Source organism: Lycium barbarum, chromosome 10, assembly GCF_019175385.1.
Source record: "Lycium barbarum isolate Lr01 chromosome 10, ASM1917538v2, whole genome shotgun sequence".
In the NCBI taxonomy this organism is placed as follows: Eukaryota; Viridiplantae; Streptophyta; class Magnoliopsida; order Solanales; family Solanaceae; genus Lycium; species Lycium barbarum.
The window spans coordinates 34,584,327-34,606,966 of record NC_083346.1 but is presented as its reverse complement, the minus strand read 5'-3'; the positions used below and the strand labels follow the sequence as shown (position 1 = coordinate 34,606,966).

The following is a 22,640-nucleotide window of genomic DNA, read 5'->3' as shown; positions in this document are numbered from 1 at the left end:
TAAAAGTGACCATTTGCAGTTTCTGGACGAAACGGGAATCGCGATTTGACGAGCGTAAGGCGCCTACCAGGTATGTAAATCCTACCTCTCATTCTTTTGGCATGTCCTAGACCCACTAGGTAAATTTCGGAATCTCGGGAATAACCCTGCTCTTGGAAATCGAAGTTCAAGTTCGAGCACTATTCACTCAGCGCGATTGAACCCCTTTTTGTCACTTTTGGTTAAAAGAATGTTCGTACCTCCATAACTTGTGCTGTTGTGTCCGAAACCCTTCGAAACTTTCGTAGATGGCTCTATGGAGCCGAAAGTCTGTGATTTGTGTCCGCCGCCTCAATTTGACCCGAGGTGGGCCCGCGAGCCCCGAGGCTCCCCTTATTCGGTTTGTTTGATTCGCTTGTGTCTGTTATGATTCGCAATCTTCTGTTTATGACTCAAGGATGTGTTTGAAACTTCCTATGCCACTAATGCATGTTCTGTACTCTGGGATGATGTGAGAATTCCGGAAAAATGACTTATGAACAGTTTTCTTACGAATTTGACAGTTTGGAACTTCGTAACCTTTATATGCCTACTTTTATCAATTCGATTCCTACTCCGAGCCTTCTGGCGTCAGTATCTGCCTATATGTAAACGATATGTTGAGTCCGACAAATTATTTTTAATATGCATATGGTTTCGGCACTACTCTGTTCGTGCTGTCTGCTATGACTTCGTTCGTCGGTACCCGGGCCGACTTTGTGATCGTGCGCGCTATAATATATTCGGGAGTTATGATGTGTTACGGTTTCCGAGGCCTCGCCATAGGGCCGGTTACCGTTTATGGAGTTATGATGTGATATGGCATTTGATATGTTCTGATGATATGATGTGTGTGTGATATGATGTGTCTGGAGACTGTACGGAGATTTGAAAACTTCTGGAGTTATGATGTGTTGTGGCACCAGCGTCGGGGGGTGACCACGTTCCTAAACCCTATACATGATTTGATTTGCATTTGTACGTTCGCCTCCCGCACAGGTTTGCTTTGTTTGCGATGTTGGTGTGTTTGTTCTTTCTGACTCCAGCTGTGTTTGTGATTTCTGTACCTTCTGCTTTACATACTCAGTACTTCTCCCGTACTGACCCCCGTTTCTTCGGGGGCTGTGTTTCATGCCCGCAGGTACAGAAGCTCGTTTGGGTGGTCCTCCAGTTTAGGCTACTCATTCTGCTGTGTTGGAAAGCTCCCCTTGATCCGGAGCCTACTTTTGGTACATTTCTTTTGTTGTGTCTGTATTCTGTATATTTGGATGAGTGGGTACGGCGGGGCCCTGTCCCGTCCTATGTTCTTATGTTCTGTTTTGTCTAGAGGCCTGTAGTCAGATTTGTGGGTCGTGGGTCCGGTGTGTTTGCATGTGAGTCTGTTTTACGATCTTAAGTGGCCCGTACGCTACTATGGCCAAGTCGGCCTCTGACTTTGTATGTGTGTGTATGCATTTGGGGGCGATGTGCATTCCGCCACCCTTCTGATGTGTGTGTGTGAAATTTGGCGATGTACATTCCGCCTTCCTTCTGATTTGTGATTTGTCTGATCTGTACGGGCGACTGCTTAGGATAAGTGTTCGGTAGATGTCTGATTACGATGATGAGTTCGAATAACGTACGTGGAGTTTGGACGAGCCTGATTACGATGGTCTGGGTGTGAGTTCGTTGGGGTGTCCCAGAAGGACACCAGTCGCGGCCCACGGGGCTGGGTCGTGACAAGTAGTTTCCAATTCGCACATGTAAGTGTCTCACAGTTGTAATTACAAATAGGGACACAATCATACTTTTGCCAGTAATCAGAAAGCGCATCAGAACTCAGAATATATAAATATCAATAACGAAATCAAATAATCCCACATGAATATTCTCAACAACATTACTTTCGGCTTCGCCGCCTTGGTGTCATTGGAATAACTCTTGAAAAGAAAAGAGATTGAAGCAATTACAAAAAAAAAAAAAAAAAATTAAGCAAAAAACCTAAAGTCACAACTAATGCATTCACTTACAGTTTTTACTAAAACCTACAATTACAACCACTTAAAACATCCAAGCCAATCATCTCCAGGATTATTCATTCGCTATATTTTTGCGGCACAAATTCTTAAAGCATCATTGTTTCTTAGCCCTCTCTTCATTCGTCTTCCTTATCCATTTAATTGTTCATGTTCCAATTACTTGTGTTTTGATGATTTGTTTTCCCAAACTGTGTTTTCATGATAGCAGTGAAGTTCTTCTTCTACAAATTCAACGAGGACACGTGTCCTGGACGTGTCGTTTTAAATAATTGAGGTTAGCAGCCAATTAGAATTTATACGTGTATACTATTCAATTTCTTTGAAACAGGTTCATGCCACGAAATCAAATAACTCCCATCAATCTTCTCTTAAAAATGTTACTTCCTACTTAGATGCCTTGGTGTCCTTGGAATACCGCTCGCAAATAGCGCAACCAATTTAAGAAGTTTCAATTTTTTAATTAAAAAACCCCCTAAAGGCACAACTATTACATTTGCTTACAGTTTCTGCTTAAACTTTCAGTTACAACTGCTTAAACATCCAAACGATTCATCTTTACGATTGTTCACTCTCAATATTCTTGTTGCACCACTTCTTTCTGTATCATTCTCTCTCCACTATCTCTATAGTGTTCATCCTTATACATTTTTATTGTACATATTCAGATCACTTGTGTTTTGATTTGTTCAATTCGGTGTATGTTTGCATCACATAAGTGAAGTTACGTTCATCTTCTTCATATTCGAGACGATCACACAGAAATAAGGAGAAGTTGAATTTATTTCACAAAAAGCGTAACAAACACTCATGTTTGTAGCAATAGACACCACTTCCACTGTCATCATCCATTATGTGATTTTGCTTATAGGTTCTTCACCATAGATTCTTTGTGTTTTAAATAAATATCATTATTGTGGTAGCCTTTCATCCTTGATTATGTTAAGCACTCATGCATTTTTTAGGAAATTCATCAAACAATAGAAATTTCAAATTCAGAAAACGTGTACAACTAGCAAATTTGTTGTATTACAACACACTACCGTTGCCATTGTCCTATAAGTCAGTTTGAGTTTAGGCTGGTTTCCACACATACCATGTGTATTCTGTTTCCATACCGTTTTGGTGGCCAAATGTTCCTTATGTGTGCCAAAATTGGAAATGTACACTCCATAGGATCAGATCCATGATAGACAGTGATTATTACCAAAGTGACGCAAGATTAATCAATCGAGAATAATATGCAGACTAGAATCCCATAAACGTGTCCCCAACGTGTCGTTTTCAATATTTGAGGTTACCAACCCATTATAATTAATGCATTTGTGCTATTCAATTGCTTTGAAACAGGTACATGGAATTGATCTCAGACATTGTTAAAGAATTTAGTGCCTCTACGCATACTCCCCAGGAGATTAAACTTTTCCAGCAGCTGCTACCTGATTTAGCTCGGTAAGACAGGATGATTAAAAACAAATGGAAGAGTTATGCATCATCAGGGAACTTTAAGGAAAGGGATGAGTAAATAGTCCATATCAAAAAATGCAGCTACCTTTATGCCCGATTAAAGTGCAAGATCGCATTAATTCAAAAAAAAAAAAAACATACAAAGATCAACCACTAAAGAGAATTTATCTGGTTCTACATTTGGTGGTAAGGTGCACAAAATTAATGAACTTAACAAACCCCACAAGCCGAGAAATACTGATTCCGCTAAATGGTATGTTGAGCGCGCAAAAGTTTTTACTTACACTATTGACTTTATAGGTTATAATAGGAAAGTAAAATACTATCTTCAAAAGAGCCGCACCACTATATGTTACTGTGTAACTTCCTCAACCACACTTACATTAACTTCTGGGTCATCTATTTGCACAACTTCGAACCCCTTTTGGTTCCTACCACCCCGTCCCCAAAAAGTGGTATTTGTTGTTCATTTGAACACCCTGTACATATTATCGGGTTTGAAAAGACATTTAAACAAGTTACTTAATCAAGACATATTCGAAAATCCATTGCAGGAGACCGATGTATACTGCCATATGATACAGCTAGAGAGGAATCAGAAGAAGGGTCAATTTACATGCATTCTCAAAGTAGCAGGAAGAACAAAATCACTGGCCAAAATACAGGTACACAACTTATTCATTGAACGTCAAACATATTAACATAAGGCCTGAATGGGAAATAAGGCATTATTATTTGTGCCAAAAATGCTTAGATTGTTTATCAAATACTTTCACTTGGCAGATTCCTACAGATCAACTTGGAACTTTGGCACTCCATCGTGCACCTACTAATATTGTGGGGCCATTTTGTGGTGTGAGGAGCGGACGGAAAAAACAAGAAAGACAACACAACCAAAATTAAAAATTTGTTGTATGGAAGGACGTTTACGACTACCGTTACTGAGTCAACCACCACCCTATCTAAAATATCTTTTAGGGATAGAATCCGGACAATTGGGTATCAATTTTAGAAAAACCATAAGGGTTTATAACTCTATGTTTGCATTTACATCTATGGGAGGCCAAGTTGACAGATCTATCAATCGTTCAAAGGGCCCATATGTTTTCAGGATGAGTGGTCAAAATTATCATCACACTAGCTCTCTGTTGCCGGAAATAGGCAAGAGCCCACGGTTTTCCCAGCTCTATATATATGATACTGAAAATGAGATAGATAACAAAATGAATAGTCTGTTGCATGAAGAAGTTGATCTACAAATTGTACGGGGATATCAGAAATGTTAGACGAGCATAATATTCTGGTAAAATTATTTCAGATGGCAAGGGATAGATATAAACATCAATCGGAATCTGTGTTCGTCTTGCGAATCCTTTCAGACAGAACTAAAGATGGCAGACAATACAATATACCTAATGCTTCTGAAGTCGTGGGTTTGATAATAGGTGATCTTACTGATGAAAACTTCCAGCGAGATGTTATTGTAGAACATCGGAATAACGGGCTTCAGAGAATCATAGATTTACACCCAAGCTTCATGTCTATGACTTATCCATTAATACATCCGTATGGCGAAGATGGATATAGACTTGGAATTCTTTTGAAAGATATAACCAACAAAACTTACATCAGACAAAAATTGTCAATGAGACAGTTTTACGGATTCAGGATACAACAAAGGCTTAATGAGGGATACACTCTTCTACAAGCTGGAAGACTATTGCAGAAGTACATCGTGGATGGTTACATGGCAATTGAGGAAGAAAGATTCCATTATATCAAAAATGACCAGAAAAAACTTAGGACTGATCTTGCTTCGAGATTGATGGATGCTGTTGTCTGAGGAGATTCTGATTGTTCAATAGTGGGGAAAACTATCCTATTAGCTTCTACGCATATTGGGGGACCTAGATATAGGGCACAAAATTATCAAGATGCAATGGCAATTTCTAGGTGGGCTAGATATCCGGATTTGTTCCTTACTTTTCCTTGCAACCCAAAGTGTCCAGAAATAAATGAAATGTTGTGCTTATTTGGACAAGAAAACGATGGTAGCCGGGTGGATCATATGTAAAGTCTTCGAGATAAAATTATTTCACTTGATGCAGCATCTGAAAAAGTAGAAGCCGTTTGGAAAAATAATTGCTTATAAGTTCCCAATATGAGTAGTCTTCCTGATATTGTGGTTATCTATGTAATTATGCAATTCTTTGATGATTATGGATATCATAGGTTGAATACTATTTTCAGTCGACAAATATTAATGTAACATAAAACAAAAAAATGAGAAAAAAAAAAGAATGTTACTGACTCCTATACTATGATCCTTCGTTATCCTCATTCATTGCACTAATAACTCAACACCACCTTCCTCTATTACAACAATAAATAAAAAGTAATCGAGAAAGGAAAAGAACCAAACAATTGAAGGGTAAATTTGCTACTGAACATGTACTTTCTACTGATGAAGGAAAGAACCATATGTAACGACCCATTTAGTCATCCGAAATATTTGCAACCTTGACATCCTGGACCTTTTCAGTTCGCTAAGTATTTCCGACGAACATCTAGCCTAGCGGGACCCGTTTTATGGGTAGGAATTAAAATATTAAAATTCGGGTTGGGGACCCAGTCAGGCCACCCCAGCGACCACAACCCCTCTGAAGTGTAGGTGGGGTGGTGGTATCAGGCTGCTAAAGCGGCATGGTGGTCGCTGAAGTGGCACCGCTAAAGCTGTTGGTCGACCGCTATAGAGGTGACGCGCAGTAAATTCCCATATTTAAGAGTTTATTTCGGGATTTGACCCCATTTTCTCAAAACCCTAATACTCAACCGCCCCTCAAGCCTTTTTGGGAGTTAAAATTTAGATCTTCTTGGTAAGAGTACGTAACGACCTGTTTGGTCGTTATAGTCTTTTCGGCATTTTCGCCCGTTCCCGAGCATTGATTAGCTTACTTTAGACCTGAGGGGACCGTTAGCACGCTTTTCGAGGTGTCTAGACCGGATTCAGGTAACTTTTGTGAAATATAGACTTAAAGCAAAACATAGTTGACCCAAAGTTGACTTTTGGGTAAACGAGCCTTTTTCAGAATTCCGTCAATTTTGAGAGGTCCGGATGATCGTTTAGAACTTGTGGGCGTAATCGGTTCGGTTCCCAATGCACTCGGATGCATTTCGGGACTTGGGTTGGGAAACTGAAATTAAGGCATTGGGGGTTGACTCGGTCAACAAGGCTCATCACTGGCTCTTCGGTAGAGAAAGATGAATTTATTTTGAAAACATGGAGAATCGGTCGAGGCCCGATTACTCACTTTTTATCATTCTATGTACCTCGTAATATTTTCAAAAATGGAAATGGCTTGATATTGATCCAAGCTAGGACCACAGTCTGTACTTTTATTAATCTAAATCAAAGAAAGCCTCGGTTTAATCAAAATAATTTTATTTATTTATTGCGCATGCATGTTTTACACTAACATACTTTGCTTTGAAATTTTTCAGTAATAGAGATGGTAAAACAACCCTAAATGTCATGATATGTTGCGAAATGAATGAGTCGAGTAGCGTAGAGGAAGAAGAGTGCGAGGAATACGACGAGACCACAATGTTACCCGAGGGTCTCGCAGAAGAGGTAGAGTAGTTGGAAAGTGAGTGGAAACCAAACATGGATCAAACAGAAGCCATAATTATAGGTGACGAAGAGAATGTCAAAGAGACAAGGATAAGTGCACACTTAGAGATGCCTTTAAAACAAGAATTGATAAACCTATTGAAGGAATATATGGATATCTTAGCGTGGTCATACGCTGACATGCTAGGGCTAAGTACCAGCGTAGTTTCCCACAAGTTACCTATCAACATCGGTTTCGTTCCTGTAAATCAGAAAACCCAGCAATTTAAGTCGGACCTCAGTATCTGCATCAAGGATGAGGTAGAAAAGCAAATCAAGTCTAGGGTAGTAGAAGAAACCTCATACCCCACCTGGTTGGCTAACATAGTGCCGGTATCCAAAAAGGATGGAAAGATAAGAATATGTGTGGATTATCGGGATCTCAACAAAGCCATTCCAAAGGACAATTTCTCACTGCTAAACATCCACATACTCATAGATAATTATGCCAAGCACGACCTACAATCATTTGTATATTGTTTCGCTATTTACCATGAAATCCTAATGGATACAAAGGACGAGGAGAAAACAGCCTTCATCACTCCGTAGGGAGTACATCATTACAGAATAATGCCTTTCGGCCTCAAAAATACTGGTGCAACCTACATGAGAGCCATGACCATCATTTTCCATGACATGATTCATAGAGAAATTGAAGTATATGTGGATGATGTCATTATCAAATCAAGGAAAATTCGGAGCATACTACTCATTTGAGGAAATTCTTCGATAGGCTCCGAAAGTTTAACTTGAAATTAAACCCGGTTAAATGTGCGTTTGGGGTACCGGCCAAAGAATTACTGGGGTTCAAAGTCAGTCGAAGGGGCATAGAGCTAGACCCAACAAAGATCAAAGCAATCCAAGAATTACCTCCTCCCAGAACCAAGAAGGAACTCATGAGCTTCCTGGGAAGGTTAAGTTACATTGGACGATTCATAGCTCAATTCACCATTATTGCGGAGCCCATAGTTAAGCTTTTAAAGAAAGACGCACCTATAAAATGGACAGAAGAGTGCCAAGAGGCATTTGATACTATCAAGAGACCTGTCCAATCCACAAGTCATGGTACCATCAAGGCCTGGGAGCCCACTGTTGCTATACTCATCAATTGCTGAAAATGTTTTTAACTGCGTGTTAGAGCAACACGCTGAAGAAGGGAAAAAAGAACGTGCCATCTACTACTTAAGCAAAAATTTCACTGCCTGTGAGACAAGATATACGCTAGTAGAGAAAATCTGTTGTGCTTTAGCTTGGGTGGCCCAAAAATTGAGATATTATTAGTCTTATTATACCACCCACCTCATATCTAAGTTCGATCCATTAAAGTATATCTTCCATCATCCCATGCCCATTGGGAAGTTGGCTAACTGGCAGATGCTATTGAGCGAATTCGACATTGTATACGTAGCACAAAAGGCCGTCAAAGGACAAGCCTTGGCCGACCTGCTAGCTGAAAGTCCTGTAGATGAAGAGCTCGAACCCCTCCACAGTCATTTCCCAAATGAAAGGGTATTGGCCATAGAAGAGAAAGCAGTGGAACCATACACAGGCTGAAAATTGTTCTTCGATAGAGCAGTCAACTACCCAATGGCCATGAAGCTCAAGTTTCGTTGTACCAATAACATGGCTATATACGCTGCCTGCATTCTAAGCCTCAAAATGGCACTGGATATGGACATCGATGAATTGCTGATCATTGGAGATTCCGACCTACTAATTCATCAAGTACAAGGCGAATAGGCCACCAAAAATGAAACGATCTTGCCGTAGGTAAACTTGGCACAAAGACTGTGCAAGAAATTCAGAAAGATTGAGTTCCAACATACTCCAAGAGCTTAGAACGAGTTTGCCGATGTGCTGGCCACAATAGCGTCAATCATCTAACATCCTAAAAGCAACCACATTGACCCGCTGAGGATAAGTTTAAAAGAAGAGCATGCTCATTGTTGCCATGTAGAAGCAGAACCGAATGGCAAGCCATGGTACAATGACATCAAAATATACTTGGAGAAACGGGAATATCCCGAGGGAGTGTCGAGCAGACAAAAGAATATCATCAGAAGACTGGCAAATGGTTTCTTCCTAAACAAACAAGTGTTGTACAAACGGACTCCAAATTTAGGTCTGCTTCGACGTGTAGATGTCGGTGAAGCCATCAGACTTCTAGAGAAAGTACATGTTGGGACGTGTGGACCTCATTTGAACAGATTTGTACTAGCAAAGAAGATTCTACGAGCCGGATATTATTAGATGACCATGGAAAGTGATTGCTACCAATATGTGCAAAGATGCCATCATTGCCAAATCCACGGTGATCTAATCAAGGTACCTCCGAGTGAGCTTAGTGCTATGAGCTCACTGTGGCCTTTCATTGCCCGGGGCTTCGACGTCATTGGACCCATCGAACCTTCAGCCTCAAACGGGTATCGATTCATTCTAGTCTCTATCGACTACTTCACTAAATGGGTGGAAGCAACATCACACAAGTCTATGACAAAGAAAGTGGTAGCCTATTTCGTGCGAAACAATATCATATGCTGATTCGGCACACCCGAGTCCATCATAACTGACAATGGGGCCAATCTGAATAGCCATCTGATGAAGGATAATTGTGACCAATTCAAGATCACTTACCGGAACTCAACAACCTACCGGCCATAAATGAACGGAGCCATAGAAGCAGCCAACAAGAATATCAAGAGGATATTGAGGAAAATGACAGAAAATTACAAAGGTTGGCATGAGCAATTGCCTTATGCTTTACTGGGATACCATACTATGGCCAGAACTTCAACAGGAGCAACTCCATACTTGCTGGTCTATGGTACTAAAGCGGTTATACCTGCCGAGGTCGAGATACCTTCCTTAAGGATCATTTAAGAAGCAGAACTGGACAATGCTGAATGGGTCCGAGCTCGATATGAGCAATTTCCGTATGCTATGGCCAACTATATCGACTAAGGATGGCAAGAGCCTTCAACAAATGAGTCAAAACTGAGTCAGGATTCGATTTTCCAAATTGGACAGATGGTGCCCAAAAGAATTTTCTCGCATCATGATGAATACAAAGGGAAATTCGCTCCCAACTAGAAAGGTCCTTATGTGGTTCGCTGGAGGAACGGTAGTACTAGCAGAAATGGACAAGCAAGAGTGGCCCAAGCCGATCAACTCAGATGCAATCAAGCGCTACTATGCATAAAGATGAGTTTCTCAGTTTGTAATAGTACCTTGCGCTTGTAATCGTTATGTTATTTGCATGTATTAGCTATTTCCTTTTGCTTCTAATCGTTTTGTAATAGATAGAAAAAACAAAGAAACTTTATTATATGAACTACGCAATGACCTGACTTCCCCACAATGGGATACATAGGCAGCCTGTTTGGGACTCGGTCACATTATTAGTAAAATCCAAAAACTCATTTACTTTTATTCCGAACTACATTCGACCTGATTCCTGTTGCGACAGGATACGTAAGCGCTCTTTGAGGTCGGTCGCACTAAAAGAAAATCCCAAGAAACCCCCAAGAAGCCTCAGAGAAAGGAATTCACAAAGGACGCAAGGATCGCCACATGTCCAACTGAGGCGGAACTTCTGAGAAGATCTCAAAATTTGTGCTATCAATCCGCTACAAAGAGTCAGCCAACCTAGAGTTTCAAACTGGGGCAAAATTTTTGAGAAGTTCTCAAAATTTCTCATTTATTCAATACCGTAAACTGGGGCAGAAATTTTGAAGGGACCTTAAAATTTCCCGCAACTCAGAAGATTCGACACGAGAGTTCGTCAATCAAGATTTAAACGGGGGTAGAATTTTTTAGAAAAGGTCTCAAAAATTTTACGCGAGGAAGCGAAGAACCCCAGTCATGGAAGAAGGGATCTCCCTCATTCAAAGCACATGAAATGACAATTAACCTTACAGCTTTCAAAACAATGCATTTATTTCCCTAAAAACATATATCTTTATGGTCACTTTACAAAAACGATGTTCTGCACAATGAAAATAAGTTCATCTTTCGAATACCGGAGCCGAAGGGGTTTTAAGTCCAGAAAGCCGAAGATGCAACAGTGTCGACCACACAAATCAATTTTAAATAGGGAAAAACTAACCCATTTCTGATGTAGGTCCCCAGGACGTCAGAAGGCGAGGCTTTTTCTAACTTTGCTTCATGTGCAAGAAACGGTTCACCAAAGAAGGTCAAGACCACTGCTGAGATCAGGTTTTCAGAAAAATACCCAACTACGAGGACTATAAAAAGATTTGAATGCTGCAAAGGAAAATTCCCAGCCTCGAGGGCTATAAAAAGATTTGAATGCCACAAAGGCAAATACCCAACCACGACGGCTTATAAAAAGATTAGAATGCCACAAAGGCAAATACCCAGCCACGAGGGCTATAAAAAGATTTGAATGCCATAAAGGAAAATGCCCAGCCACGAAGGCTATAAAAATATTTGAATGCCACAGGCAAACACACAGCCATGTGGGCTATAAAAATATTTGAATGCCACAAAGGAAAATACCCAACCACGAGGGCTATAAAAAAGATTTGAATGCCACAAAGGCAAATACCTAGCCACGAGGGCTATAAAAAGATTTGAACGCCATAAAGACAAATGCCCAGCCACGAGGGCTATAAAAATATTTGAATGCCATAGAGGAAAACACGCAGCCACAAGGGCTATAAAAAGATTTGAATGCCACAAAGGCAAATAACCAGCAACGAGGGCTCTAAAAAGATTTGTAAGCCACAAAGGCAAACCCACAGCTACGAGGGCTATAAAAAAATTTAAATAACACAAAGGGCAAATATCTAACCATAAGGGCTACAAAAGAACGAAAACGCCATGAGGAAAAACAATTGGCCATAAGGGCCCACAAAGAGCAAAAAGGCCATAATGGCAAAATCACCGGCCAATGGGGTCATAGTAAAACAACACGACATACCTCACCAGAAGGTTCACAGCCGGCATAAAGGATGAAAGAAAGATGATGTTGCCGAGAGGGCCATCAATTCTTGTTATTTGCCTTGAGGGCCATTGCAAATCTATTTTCTTGTTGCCGAGAGGGCCATCACTTCTTCTTATTTGCCATGAGGGCCATTGCATGTCTATTTTTTTGTTGCCGAGATGGCCATCACTTCTTCTTATTTTCCATGAGGGCCATTCATACAAACATGCCAAGAGGGTCATTCATACAAATATGCCAGAAGGGCCATGATCATACAAACATGCCAGGAGGGCCATGTTCATACAAACATGTTGAGAGGGCCATGTTTATACAAACATGCTGAGAGGGTCGTTCATACAAACATGCCGAGAAGGCCACTTATACAAACAGCCGATAGGGCCATTCATACAAACATGCCGAGAGAGCCATGTTCATACAAGCATGCCAAGAGGGCCATTCATACAAACATGCCGAGCGGGCCATGTTCATACAAGCATGATGAGAAATCCATATTCGTACAAACTGCCGAAAGGGTCATTCTACAAGCTACAGGCATAATCAAAAGGGTAAAGCGATGTAAATCCAGTCAGATGACCGCAGTATTCATTTCAAATATTAAAAGCGATATAAATCCGATCAGATTACTGCAGTATGTGCTCCAAAGATTAAAGGCGATGTAAATCCGGCCAGATAACCGCAGTATTCGCTCCAAAGATTAAAGACGAGGTAAACCCGGTCAGATGATCGCATTATTTGTCATCAAGTTCAACCAACGTTACTCAGCAGGTGGGAACAAGTTTATAGCCACCTGATAGAGCAGGCTGATCAAATCAAATCCAAATGTATGCGGAGCAAACGTGGAACTTTTTCTTACGCAGCTAATCAAGATAGGGTGCCCATGAGAGTCAAGCTCTTCGGCAAGGACTTGGAAGATCGCTTCTCCCTATTACGCCACACAAGAATATTATTTTCTTACATGCTTACTTGTTTTCTTTTATTTCGCAATCGATCGGACACACACCGGCACACACAAAGGCATTCCCGCATATGGGATATCCTTTTCCTCCGATCGAGTCAAATTACAAGTGACTTGATTCCAGAGAACAGGGATATGTAGGCGGACTCAACACCAAAGAGTCATTCACGCTCCGACCAATCACACCAGGACATCCTAGTTAGATAGCCGGGAGATTCGAGATTTGCTTAAATTTGCGTTTAGAAGTCACATTCGAATCGAACTACAAGTGGCCTGAATTCTCATGAAACCTGAGATATGTAGAAAACCCATAAACCACAGTCCATCCATATATTTGAAGATTGCATAAAAAATGAGAGGCGGAATGAGTTGGGTCAGTCAAAAATCAAGGTTAGTCAATTTCGTTGCTCAGGGACGGCCTTGCCATCCCCGAACACCGAAGGGACAGTTGTTGACACCTAATTTTTTACCTCTCATAACTTATTTTAATTACCTAGAGTCCTTGGATGTCAAACAGAGTGGAATATGTATTTTCTGAAATCAAAATGATTTTATAAAAATTATTTAGATAATATTCTGCCATTCTCATTTGGTAAAATAATTTCTATAATATTGTAAATCATTTAGAAATTAATTTACATACTTTTATATATAATTATAAAAATTATGATTTGCTAAATTTAACCAAGAGAAAAGCAAGTTACAACAATTATTAATTTAATTGTTTAAATGGCTAAATTGTCAATTAGCAAGTATTTTACTCTGTTTAATTCAAGGAATTTGGTTAATTAAATGAACTAATCATTTTACTCCTCAATTCTCAGCTTTTGTATATTCAATTTATTAGAATTAATTGAGTGTTTAATTATGATTAATTCTATAGATTGCTCACTATGTGACAAATAGTGGCTATAATTGAAACAATCATGTGTTAGTTTAATTATGTCTCTCAATTGAAAATCAATTTCCATGGTTTAGCACAATTGAGATCATTATGGCAAAATTAGTCTTTTCAATTGTTATTTAGTCTAATTGTGACCTCGTATGAAAAGACCAAATTCATCGATTTGATTAATTACGGTCATTTCTGTAAATTTTATTTTAAATTGGATAAATTAGACCAAAAGGGCCATAATTGAAATAGCCTGGTCCTAGATTAAGTCAATTAAGGCCATTGCTTGCAAGTTTAGCCCTTAGTCGTTCAATTAGTTAACTAGTCTTTCCTAACTATAGTTATTTATTGAAATGAGTGTCAAGATACGGTGTGTATATATACCTATATATGTGGATATACATGTGATATACATGTATATCACAAGTATACGGGTATATATATGGGCTACCCTTATTTCCCTTTTAAAAATCGGACCAGTCCCAGTCCAAATAGGACTTGACCCGGCCCACTTCCGTTATTAAAGGGGGGTAATACCCCTTAACCAATTTCATTTTCATCCAAACACCCCCTATCTCCCCTTTCCCTTTCCTCTCCTCAAAACCCTAAGCCGTCTCACCTCTCTCCTCTCTTCTGCGTCATAATCATACCAAAAATGGCATCAGAACAGTATGTTTTTGCTTTCCTCAGAGTTTACTCATCCTTTTAGGGTAGCACAATTAATGTTCTACCGACTCTCTCACCAAACACTGTCGTTAAATCACCAAAGAGGTTAGGTTCCCCCTGTCACGACCCAACCGATGAGCCATGACGGGAGTCTAATCTCTAACAACCAAACACCCCTATACTCATATCAGAATCATACTGAATATCAAAGGCTCATAAATGGCACAACTAATCTCATAAAGAGAAAAACATCAGAACTATGTACGATCTGCATATATATACACAATGTGCGGAAGAACAGTGCAAGCCAGCTAGGCTGCTACATATACTGTACACAAAAGAATAGATGCCGAAAAGGCTACATCATCTGACTAATGCATACAACTGTCTACAGACTTCTACTGGAATAAAAGCTATAGAAAGGACGGGACAGGGCCCCGTCATACCCATATGCATACACATCTCAAAAGGGGCATACCAAAACTGACTGTAGTTCATACGGATCGAATGAAGCATACTGACCACAGCTAGTTCTAGAGGTCCTACTGAGCTGGACCACCTATCTGTCTCCCTGTACCTGCAGGCATGAACGCAGCCCCTCGAGCAACGGGGAGTCAGTACGGATAATGTACTGAGCATGTAAATCATAAGAGCAACATCATATACATATATACACATAAGAATCATGGATAAGATCTGAACTCATAAGCTGAAATGACTGACTGCATGTATTTGTATGAACTAGTATCCGCCTGAATCTGCATAAATCTGTATAACTGACAATGCCTCTGTGGGCACATAATATGAATGCTCATGCCTATCAATGAATGTCATACATCTGTATATATGTGCGTATATAACGCCTGATATATGCGCGTATATAACGTCTGTCTCTTTTCTCATACCATATCGGCCTCTCTGCGGCCATCATCATATACATTGCTGCGGTACTTGCAGCCTGATTCTCAAATCGTCATCATAGTGCACCAACTGATCAAGTGGTAATGTGTATATAACGCCTGCTCCTTTCCATACCCCATATACATATAATACTTGCGTATATAACGCCTTCTGGTCACGGGTCAACATACATATATATATATAAATGAATGTAATGCATGAATAACTGTATACCTAAAACAGGACCCATGATGTCACGACCCGTCTAGAGGGCCTAGATAAGCGCCCGGTGCTAGCCCACCCGGGCACCCCTTGTCTTACACTTATACTTACATCTAGGTGAGCCACATAATTAAGCATACATTTCTATTCATCATTCATACTAGTCCCATTGGACAACAATGCTTTTATATCATCATTGGCATCTATGCCACCTCAATGTACATGAGCCGACAAGGCTATCAAAACGATACACAAAACATAGGCCGACAAGGCCAGACATATCTAACCATATATACATGTCTACGAGCCTCTAAGAAGAGTATAACATATCACATGAGCGGGACAGGACCCCGCTATGCCCATAACTATGTACACAAAAGAATAAGTACCCAAAAGCTATGGCTCCGAATGAAGTGGAGCTCTGCTATGTAGTCTCTGAGAATGTAGCTACGAATCAAGTCTGTCTCCCTGTGCACCTACGGGCATGACGCAGCGTCCACAAATAAAAGGACGTCAGTACAAAGAATGTACTGAGTATGTAAAGCATGATCAACATCAACATAGAAACATAATGAACAACATGAAAAATAGCACAAGATGGGAGATGGTGTAGCATCGCCATAGGCACTTACTGGCCTTTCGTAGGGCTTTCCATTTCTAATGCGTATTTACGTTCATACATCAATATCTGTACCCATACTAGTACTCGTATTTGTATACATACATTTATTCACATTCATATCGTACCATATTCGTATTCATACTCGTATCCATATCATATACATAATCATATCACATACATAGCATTTACATAGCATACCCGACCATGCAGAATCGGTGTTTCATACATACTTGGCCAACCAAGGCTCAAGGTTACTCATACCTGGCCCTACCAAGGCTTCAGGGTTACATCTACCTGGCCCTACCAAGGCGTCAGGGTTATCCGTACCATCTGCATAGGTGTGCGCGCGTTACGTAATCATATACATACTTATTTACATATCTTACCCGGCCTCATAAGCTCGGGGTTCCATCATAGTCATACATAGACACATATACATAATAGCTCATAAGCATCTTTACTATTTACATCATTATCATAATCGTCACCAACATCATTATACTATCATCGTCATTCATCACATTTATCTTTATCGGCTTACTCGTCATACGAGGGATTTAGTACAATCGTGGCGTATCAATAATCATAAGCTTACTAGCTCGGGAGATCAAGTCATTTGAAGGACATCATAGTCTCATAGAAGAGTTAGATATTTGGCCAAAGAACCATGCCTTATGAAATAAGGGTTAGCCTTACATACCTTTTCCATTCAACTATTTTACACTTGCGCGTTCTCCTCCAAATGCTAGCGCTTCTACCTTCATTAAAGTCATACTATCATTAGAATCGATTGCTAGCATATATGACCAAAACTAGAGAAAATCGGACAGCATCTCCTTTATTTATACGACATTCCTCCATAGCGTATATCAACTCCCAAACTTCAATAATACACTCACAATACCATAACAATAATCATTATTCATTCACATTATCCACATTTCTTAGTTTACCTTCAATCACCCATATCCATGGCTATGACACACGACTACGTCCATTCATGTGCATTGCTCATCTCACGTTCACAACATCATTTATAACACATTTACATTACAACACATCAAGACTCATAACTCAATTCAAACTATTTCTCAAAATGGCACTATTCCACATTCATGACCCATTTTGCCATACCTCTCTACAATCCAAGTATTTCAACTCTTAAATACATTAAACAACATAGAAACATCATAAATATTACCTTAGATATCGTAGGAACAAGCCTTGGTTGATAATACTCCACTTGAGCAAAACCCTAGTTTATCTCCAATGAGATTTCTTGACTTATAGGATCCTTAATGGGTTTTCTTATACTTGATTTACTTAGTTTATGTTGTTGATCACCAAATATCCTTGAATTCTTGTGAAATTTATGTAGAGAGATGTTTTAGAGAGAAGGGGTGAAGTGTGGAAACGAAATAATGATCTTGGTACCCTTTTTTAATCACCCAAAATCTGATCTGAAATGAACAGTCATCGAAAGTGCACAGTGGTCGTAAACCCAGTTTACGGGCCGTATTCCAGTTTACGGTCCGTATTCTGTGGGCGTATTTAAGCATAACAGAACCAGAAAGTCAGGCTGAGACATGGTGATTTACGACCACAGTTTACGGGCTGTATTTCAGTTTAGGGTCCGTATTTCAAGTCGTCTTTAACCATTCAAGCATTTGACAGAAAGTTGAAGTTTTGGAAGTTGAAATATGACCTGGCAGTTTACGAGCCATATACCACTTTACGGTCCGTATTTCATTTTACGTTCAACTGGCCAAAGTGCAAATCTGCAACTTTCCACATTCTCAGAACCTATAGTCAATCCTTATGGAGCATAACCTATCTCTTATTGCAATTGCCTCTGGAATCTTACTTAGGGTCGTCAAACGTCGTTCCCTTCTTATTAAAACATCGTATACGCTATGCCCTTTGTTATCCTACCCAGTATACATTCGCGGGGGAATTTCCAAGGTGTAACATTCTTCCCCCCTTTGGAACATTCGTCCTCGAATGACAAACACTCGGGATCCTGTGAAAATTCGCCAGAGTTTCCCCTGTAATTTGGCACTACCAACCTGCCACAACAACCCATAATATCATCGCCTCACAGGGCTACATCACAATATCAACATGTCTATGGCCACATACGACCCAAAAGCACAAAAGGAAAACATACATACCTTATAATCTTGACGTCTCATCTTGGATCTCTTCCAAGGGCTAAAATAAATGCAGGTATCTGTATCGCCTACTTTCTTCTGCTTCCTATGTCATTTCCTCTCATCTACTGCTTCTCCATAGAACCTTAACTGAGGCCACCTCTTTGTTTCTAAGCCTCCGTACTTGCCTATCTAGAATGGCAATGGGCGCTTCTTCACAAGTCAACTTTTCCGTCACTTGCACATCGCTTATTGGCACGATCTTAGTAGGATCTCCAACACATTTCCGAAGCATCGAAACATGAAAAACTGGATGGACTGACTCCAAATCCGGAGGTAAATCTAACTCATTGGCCACTTTGCCTATCTTTCGTACAATCTCATAAGGTCCAATGTATCGGGGACTAAGCTTCCCCTTTTTTCCAAATCTCATAACGCCCTTCATTGGCGACACTTTAAAAAATACCCAATCTTTAACTTGAAACTCTAAGTCTCTCCGACGATTATCCGCGTAGGACTTTTGACGGCTTTGAGCTGCTAACAACCGATCTTGTATGAGCTTGACTTTCTCGATGGCTTGCTGGACCAAGCCTGGCCCCATCAATTTAGTCTCTCCTGTTTCAAACCACCCAATCGGGGATCTACATTTTCGCCCATATAAAGCTCCATACGCTGTCATTTGAATGCTAGAATGGTAACTATTATTGTAAGCAAATTCAATAAGTGGCAAATGGTCATCCCAATTTCCTCCAAAGTCTATCATACATGCCCGCAACATATCTTCAAGAGTCTGAACGGTGCGTTCAGCTTGTCCATCAGTCTGTGGGTGAAATACCGTGCTAAGGCTTACTTGGGTCCCTAAACCCTCTTGGAAAGACTTCCAAAAATTGGTTGTAAACTGAGTTCGTCTGTCTGAGATAATAGATACTGGAACACCATGGAGTCTTACTATCTCTTTAAGATAAAGCTTTGCATAATCTTCTGCCACATACGTCGTTCTGACTGGCAAGAAATGAGCTGACTTGGTGAGTCTATCCACGATCACCCATATGGAATCATACTTACGTCGAGAACGGGGTAAGCCTGTAATGAAGTCCATGTTAATCACTTCCCACTTCCAAGCTGGGATTTCTATAGCTTGCAACAAACCACCCGGCTTTTGGTGCTCAATTTTCACCTATTGACAGTTGGGACATTGAGCTACAAATTCCGCTATATCTTTCTTCATCCCATTCCACCAATATACAGACTTAAGATCATGATACATCTTCATCACACCGGGGTGAACAGAGTAACGGGAACAATGAGTTTCTCTCAATATCTGGTGGCGTAAACCTGCCACATTGGGAACACATAATGTGCCTCGACATCGGAGAACTCCGTCTCCTGAAAGCTCAAATGATGACTCCTATTTCTGAGGGAGTGTATCTCTGTAATGCCTCAGCATGGAGTGTTCGTATTGTCGCTCTTTCACTTCTGCTACTAGCGACGAAACTACCGAATTCTGGATAGTAGTTCCCTTGCTACCTGAGTCCGCTACTCGAACTCCTAGGCTAGCTAACTGCTGGAGCTCACGAGTCATTTCCCTCCTCTCGGGTAGTACATCACACAAACTTCCCATAGATCTGCGGCTAAGAGCATCAGCTACAACATTTTCCTTTCCGGGGTGATACAAGATATCAATATCATAATTTTTTAGCAATTCCAACCATCGTTGTTGCCGTAAATTCAGCTCTTTCTGTTTGAAGATATATTGTAGACTCTTATGATCTGTATAAATATCCACATGGACACCATATAAATAATGTCTCCATATCTTTAATGCATGAACCACTGCGGCCAATTCTAAATCATGGGTTGGATAATTCTGCTCATGTTTCCGCAATTGCCTTGAAGCATATGCAATCACTTTGCCATGTTGCATCAATACACAGCCTAGCCCAATGCCTGAAGCATCACAATAAACAACATATCCTTCCAATCCCTCTGGAAGTGTCAAGACTAGGGCGGAAGTCAATCTACTTTTTAACTCTTGGAAGCTACGCTCACAAGCATCTGTTCATTGAAACTTTGCTGATTTCTGGGTCAACTTTGTGTGTGGTGCAGAAATAGAAGAAAAACCTTCAACGAATCTCCTGTATAACCTGCTAAGCCCAGAAAGCTACGAACCTCCGTAGGAGTTGTGGGCCTTGGCCAAGTTTTCACGGCCTCAATCTTTTGACTGTCTACTCGAATACCATCAGCTACAACAATATGTCCCAAAAATGCAATTGAGTTCAACCAAAACTCACATTTGGAAAACTTTGCAAACAACTCTCGAGTTCAGAGAACTCTGAGGTCAGTACGCAAATGATCCGCATGTTCTGCCTCGGATCTAGAATATACCAAGATGTCGTCGATAAATACGATCACAAATAAATCCAGAAAGGGCCTGAATACATTGTTCATCAAATCCATAAATGCCGCCGGTGCATTAGTTAGCCCAAATGACATTACCCGAAACTCAAAATGGCCATATCTTGTTATGAAGGCTGTCTTAGGGATATCTTTCTCCCTAACTCTCACTTGATGATACCCGGACCTCAAATCAATCTTTGAAAACCATTTGGCGCCCTGTAATTGATCAAATAAATCATCAATCCTTGGAAGAGGATACTTGTTCTTAATCGTCACCTTGTTCAATTGTCGGTAATCAATGCACATTCTCAAGGAGCCATCTTTCTTTCGGACGAACAATATGGGTGCTCCCCACGGGGATGAACTAGGCCTAATAAAGCCTTTTTCAAGCAAGTCTTTCAATTGCTCCTTCAACCCTTTCAATTCTGTGGGTGCCATTCTATAGGGAGGAATAGATATGGGCTTAGTGCCTGGCAACACATCAATGGCAAAATCAATCTCCCGTTCGGGAGGAAGGCCTGGAAGCTCTTCTGGGAATACATCCGGAAATTCATTTGCTACAGGAACTGACTGAAGAGTCGGCGACTCAGCTTCTACATCTTGAACCCGAACTAGATGATAGATGCACCCTTTCATGATCATTTTCCTTGCCTTTAGATAGGAAATAAACCTACCTTTTGGTGACGCCGTATTCCCCTTCCATTCTAAGACTGGTTCTCCCGGAAATTGGAATCGAACTATTTTCATTCTACAATCAACATTGGCATAACAAGAAGCCAACCAATCCATGCCCATAATAACATCAAAATCCACCATTTCTAGCTCATGCAAATCAATCGTGGTACGACGATCACAAATCACAATTATACAATTTCTATATACTCAGCTAGCTATTACCGATTCACCCACGGGCGTAGACACCTCAAAAGGTTTAATCGACTCCGGCTTGACTCTAAATCGACCCGCACCATACGGAGTAACATATGACAATGTGGAGCCCGGATCAATCAAAGCATATACATCATGAGAAAATACCGATAATATACCTGTGACCACGTCAGGAGAAGACTCAAGATCTTGGCGTCCAGCCAAAGCATAAACACGGTGCTGAGGACCGCTAGCACTGGCAACTTTCCCTCTACCTCTACCATGGCCGACTGGCGCATGTGAACCTGGCCCCATAGGGCGTACAGATGCTGAAGATCCGGCTACCGACCCTGAAGGTTGGGTCCTACCTCTACCATGAACTGAGGGGCAATCACGCATAATATGTCCTGGTCGACCACGTGAATAGCAAACATCTAAACCCATTCGGCATCGACCCCAATGCAACTTCCCACACTGGGAACATCGTGGTACAGGTGGCCTTGCCTGACCCGTATCATCTCTAAACTGAGACCCCGAATAGCTTTGACTCGGCCCGGAACGAGGAGGTCTATTGAATCTCTGGTCTGAAAACCGTGGAGATGCACTAGTCATAGAATAGCCTGAGTGCCTGGAAATCTGCTGTCTGTGCCCACCTCTAAACTCACTCATCGGGCCTGAAGATTTGGCCCTCTTGCTATGACCCCTATCCTGCTCGCGTTCACTTCTCTGTTGTTGTAAACTTTCTTCTAAGTTCTGAGTATGAGCCTGAATGCGTGCAATATCCATATTTTCCTGAAGGGACGCAGTCAAACACCTATCCATCAAATGAGGCC

At 40.7% G+C, this 22,640-nt stretch overlaps 1 long non-coding RNA gene across 1 annotated transcript; it reads left to right on the top strand.

Annotated features, from left to right (window-relative positions):
* Positions 1-3,381: 3,381 nt before the first annotated feature.
* On the top strand, positions 3,382-4,854 carry LOC132614963 (uncharacterized). Its single transcript, XR_009572517.1, has 3 exons — positions 3,382-3,485; positions 4,055-4,165; positions 4,284-4,854. It is a non-coding gene; the product is annotated as an uncharacterized LOC132614963 (long non-coding RNA).
* Positions 4,855-22,640: the final 17,786 nt, after the last annotated feature.